The sequence below is a fragment of the Heptranchias perlo genome, chromosome 12, assembly GCF_035084215.1.
Source record: "Heptranchias perlo isolate sHepPer1 chromosome 12, sHepPer1.hap1, whole genome shotgun sequence".
In the NCBI taxonomy this organism is placed as follows: domain Eukaryota; kingdom Metazoa; phylum Chordata; class Chondrichthyes; order Hexanchiformes; family Hexanchidae; genus Heptranchias; species Heptranchias perlo.
The window spans coordinates 66924426-66929425 of NC_090336.1; the positions used below are offsets into that span (position 1 = coordinate 66924426).

Genomic DNA, 5000 nt, shown 5'->3' on the forward strand with positions numbered 1-5000 from the left:
GACCATATCCACTGATTTGTGACGCCCGTATGGAGGCTGATATCTCAGGAGGGCCGAGGCCGATTTCCTCCGGGGACGGCTCGTCGCGTGCGGCAGGACGAGGCGCAGCGGACGGTACCGTGCGCTCGGAGGTGCGGCGCTGCCCGCCGGAGGTACAGCGAAAGGCTGCAAACCGCTTTCCGCCTGCTAACTCGGCGGCCGTCAGACCGACCGACTCCGCTTTACCACCGGAGCTAGAGTCGGGCAAGGGGCACCGAAGGGTACCGGAAGGATCGCGTTCGCACGACGGGAAGTCGACTAGCGGGCCGCCGAAAGCGAGCCGGGGGCCCCCGGTTTTTCTGTCCCACCTGGAGACTGATATCTCAGGAAGGCCGAGGCCGATTTCCTCCGGGGACGGCTCGTCGCGTGCGGCAGGACGAGGCGCAGCGGACGGTACCGAGCGCTCGGAGGTGCGGCGCTGCCCGCCGGAGGTACAGCGAAAGTCTGCGAACCGCTTTCCGCCTCCTCTCACCGCACGGCTCTCCTTTTCACCCACTGGCGGATTTTCACCCTCCGACTGCTCGCTACCGTCCGCTGCGCCTGGTCCGGGCCCTGTCCATTGTCATGTTAATGGCAGGGCGGGGCAGGACTGCTTTCACCAGGAACCCGGTTTTCTGGGTCAGAGGTTCCAGGGGACCTGTTTTGTGCGGACTTCCCTGTGTCCGTCCCTCCCTGCCTGCCTTCCCCCCAGGACTTCCTTCTGAACACCTTTGTCGTTTGAGCGAGGGCCAAAAGCCTGCCTGTGAAAGGGAAGGATCAGCCGGTCAGCCCCCTGTTGGTCGCTGCTGCCAGTGCAGCAGGCGTGCGTGTGTCCTCGGCCTCGTGTCCAGGTCCCTCAGGGACTTGAGGCAACTCTCCCCGGTGGTCTCGTGGTCAGGACCGGGCTTCGAATCCCGGTCGGGGGGGATGACATTCTGCTGCAGATTAATTGGCATGAAGGAAAGTCTCCCCTCCTGAGCGTAAAGCTCCACCCTCACCACCACCGCCGCCTTTTCCACCCCTTGACAAACAGACAGACAGACAGACAGACAGTCAGTCAGTCCAGTTCGGGAGCGCAGCTTTCATTTGGAAGCAGACCCTGCTTGTTTAAAGTCAACGACGCCAAGTTATTTTGCACTTTGAACTATATCGCTACGTGCGAGCGGCACTCAGCCTTGGAGAAGAAAAAAATACCACTGAGCTGAGAAAGTTCTTTTTAAAACGGTTTCCTTCCACAGCAGCTCTGAGTGTGAGAGAGAGAGAGAGAGAGAGAGAGAGAGATATCAGCTTTATTCTCAGTAATAATACACACACACACACACACACACACACACACACACACAGACACTGGGAAAGAGCTGATTTTCCTTTTGAATATCTCCCCACGGGGAGCTGCACCGTTCCCAGAAACACTGCAATACTGGGTCGATGCGTGGAGTGGACGGAGCAAGCCCCTATTCCATCTCCCAGTTCTAAAAATCAATTAAAAATAATAATAAATAATATGTGTGTGTGTGTGTGTGTGTGTGTCGGTGTCAGTATCAGTCAGTCAGTCAGTGTCTCTCTCTCTCTCTCTCTCTCTCACTCAGAGCTGCTGTGGAAGGAAACTTTTTTAAAAAGAACTTGCATATTGAAAGAAAGATGTGTCTCAAGCTGCCGGGCCCTGTCCATTGTCATGTCAATGGCAGGACTGCTTTCACCAGGAACCCGTTTTTCTGGGTCAGAGGTTCCAGGGGACCTGTTTTGTGCGGACTTCCCTGTGTCCGTCCCTCCCTGCCTGCCTTCCCCCCAGGACTTCCTTCTGAACAGCTTTGTCGTTTAAAATAATAATAAATAATATGTGTGTGTGTGTGTGTGTGTGTGTGTGTGTGTGTGTCGGTGTCAGTATCAGTCAGTGAGTCAGTGTCTCTCTCTCTCTCTCTCTCTCTCTCTCACTCAGAGCTGCTGTGGAAGGAAACTTTTTTAAAAAGAACTTGCATATTGAAAGAAAGATGTGTCTCAAGCTGCCGGGCCCTGTCCATTGTCATGTCAATGGCAGGACTGCTTTCACCAGGAACCCGGTTTTGTGGGTCAGAGGTTCCAGGGGACCTGTTTTGTGCGGACTTCCCTGTGTCCGTCCCTCCCTGCCTGCCTTCCCCCCAGGACTTCCTTCTGAACACCTTTGTCGTTTGAGCGAGGGCCAAAAGCCTGCCTGTGAAAGGGAAGGATCAGCCGGTCAGCCCCCTGTTGGTCGCTGCTGCCAGTGCAGCAGGCGTGCGTGTGTATTCGGCCTCGTGTCCAGGTCCCTCAGGGACTTGAGGCAACTCTCCCCGGTGGTCTCGTGGTCAGGACCGGGCTTCGAATCCCGGTCGGGGGGGGATGACTTTCTGCTGCAGATTAATTGGCACCTCTGAAAGAAAATCTCCCCTCCTGAGCGTAAAGCTCCACCCTCACCACCACCGCCGCCTTTTCCTCCCCTTGACAAACAGACAGACAGACAGTCAGTCAGTCAGTCCAGTTCGGGAGCGCAGCTTTCATTTGGAAGCAGACCCTGCTTGTTTCAAGTCAACGACGCCAAGTTATTTTGCACTTTGAATTATATCGCTCCGTGCGAGCGGCACTCAGCCTTGGAGAAGAAAAAAATACCACTGAGCTGAGAAAGGTCTTTTTAAAACGGTTTCCTTCCACAGCAGCTCTGAGTGTAAGAGAGAGAGAGAGAGAGAGAGATCAGCTTTATTCTCAGTAATAATACACACACACACACACACACACACACACACACAGAGACACTGGGAAAGAGCTGTTTTTCCTTTTGAATATCTCCCCACAGGGAGGTGCACCGTTCCCAGAGACACTGCAATACTGGGTCGATGCGTGGAGTGGACGGAGCAAGCCCCTAGTCCATCTCCCTGTTCCAAAAATCAATTTAATATATGGTCCCCAGATAGGGGACGTATCAGATATTAAACTGATAAGAACAGATACTACACTTGATCTTAGCCAAAAGGCCGAGAAGCGATACCGCGCTCGATGCGAATTGATCTCGGGTCCTGTTTGCCCTCCCTCTTTGTTCTCTGGCTGCCGGTGTTGAAAGCAGTCTCGAAGCACTGCCGTTCTCTCCCACTCTGGCCACATTTTTTGCCACCGTTTCTAATTGCAACAGTGGATGAGTTTAAAGAAGTTGCCGTTTTTTCCTTTCTTGCCAGGATTGCTTGACAGATTGGTAAATTTGCCAGTAGGCCACCATTGTCATGTTAATGGCAGGGCGGGGCAGGACTGCTTTCACCAGGAACCCGGTTTTCTGGGTCAGAGGTTCCAGGGGACCTGTTTTGTGCGGACTTCCCTGTGTCCGTCCCTCCCTGCCTGCCTTCCCCCCAGGACTTCCTTCTGAACACCTTTGTCGTTTCAGCGAGGGCCAAAAGCCTGCCTGTGAAAGGGAAGGATCAGCCGGTCAGCCCCCTGTTGGTCGCTGCTGCCAGTGCAGCAGGCGTGCGTGTGTATTCGGCCTCGTGTCCAGGTCCCTCAGGGACTTGAGGCAACTCTCCCCGGTGGTCTCGTGGTCAGGACCGGGCTTCGAATCCCGGTCGGGGGGGATGACTTTCTGCTGCAGATTAATTGGCACCTCTGAAAGAAAGTCTCCCCTCCTGAGCGTAAAGCTCCACCCTCACCACCACCGGCGCCTTTTCCACCCCTTGACAAACAGACAGACAGACAGACAGTCAGTCAGTCCAGTTCGGGAGCGCAGCTTTCATTTGGAAGCAGACCCTGCTTGTTTAAAGTCAACGACGCCAAGTTATTTTGCACTTTGAATTATATCGCTCCGTGCGAGCGGCACTCAGCCTTGGAGAAGAAAAAAATACCACTGAGCTGAGAAAGTTCTTTTTAAAACGGTTTCCTTCCACAGCAGCTCTGAGTGAGAGAGAGAGAGAGAGAGAGATATCAGCTTTATTCTCAGTAATAACACACACACACACACACACACAGAGACACTGGGAAAGAGCTGTTTTTCCTTTTGAATATCTCCCCACGGGGAGCTGCACCGTTCCCAGAAACACTGCAATACTGGGTCGATGCGTGGAGTGGACGGAGCAAGCCCCTAGTCCATCTCCCTGTTCTAAAAATCAATTAAAAATAAAAGTAAATAATATGTGTGTGTGTGTGTGTCGGTGTCAGTATCAGTCAGTGAGTCAGTGTCTCTCTCTCTCTCTCTCTCTCTCTCACTCAGAGCTGCTGTGGAAGGAAACTTTTTTAAAAAGAACTTGCTTATTGAAAGAAAGATGTGTCTCAAGCTGCCGGGCCCTGTCCATTCTCCTGTCAATGGCAGGACTGCTTTCACCAGGAACCCGGTTTTCTGGGTCAGAGGTTCCAGGGGACCTGTTTTGTGCGGACTTCCCTGTGTCCGTCCCTCCCTGCCTGCCTTCCCCCCAGCACTTCCTTCTGAACACCTTTGTCGTTTCAGCGAGGGCCAAAAGCCTGCCTGTGAAAGGGAAGGATCAGCCGGTCAGCCCCCTGTTGGTCGCTGCTGCCAGTGCAGCAGGCGTGCGTGTGTCCTCGGCCTCGTGTCCAGGTCCCTCAGGGACTTGAGGCAACTCTCCCCGGTGGTCTTGTGGTCAGGACCGGGCTTCGAATCCCGGTCGGGGGGGGATGACTTTCTGCTGCAGATTAATTGGCACCTCTGAAAGAAAGTCTCCCCTCCTGAGCGTAAAGCTCCACCCTCACCACCACCACCGCCTTTTCCTCCCCTTGACAAACAGACAGACAGACAGACAGACAGTCAGTCCAGTTCGGGAGCGCAGCTTTCATTTGGAAGCAGACCCTGCTTGTTTCAAGTCAACGACGCCAAGTTATTTTGCACTTTGAATTATATCGCTACGTGCGAGCGGCACTCAGCCTTGGAGAAGAAAAAAATACCACTGAGCTGAGAAAGTTCTTTTTAAAAAGGTTTCCTTCCACAGCAGCTCTGAGTGAGAGAGAGAGAGAGATATCAGCTTTATTCTCAGTAA

At 53.6% G+C, this 5000-nt stretch overlaps 1 non-coding gene and 2 pseudogenes across 1 annotated transcript; all 3 read right to left on the minus strand.

Annotated features, from left to right (window-relative positions):
• Positions 1 to 1405: 1405 nt before the first annotated feature.
• On the minus strand, positions 1406 to 1522 carry LOC137329295 (U2 spliceosomal RNA; annotated as a pseudogene).
• Positions 1523 to 2826: 1304 nt separating this feature from the next.
• Positions 2827 to 3017, minus strand: LOC137330664 (U2 spliceosomal RNA). The gene has a single exon (XR_010965092.1). It is a non-coding gene; the product is annotated as a U2 spliceosomal RNA (small nuclear RNA).
• Positions 3018 to 4026: 1009 nt separating this feature from the next.
• Positions 4027 to 4143, minus strand: LOC137329891 (U2 spliceosomal RNA; annotated as a pseudogene).
• Positions 4144 to 5000: the final 857 nt, after the last annotated feature.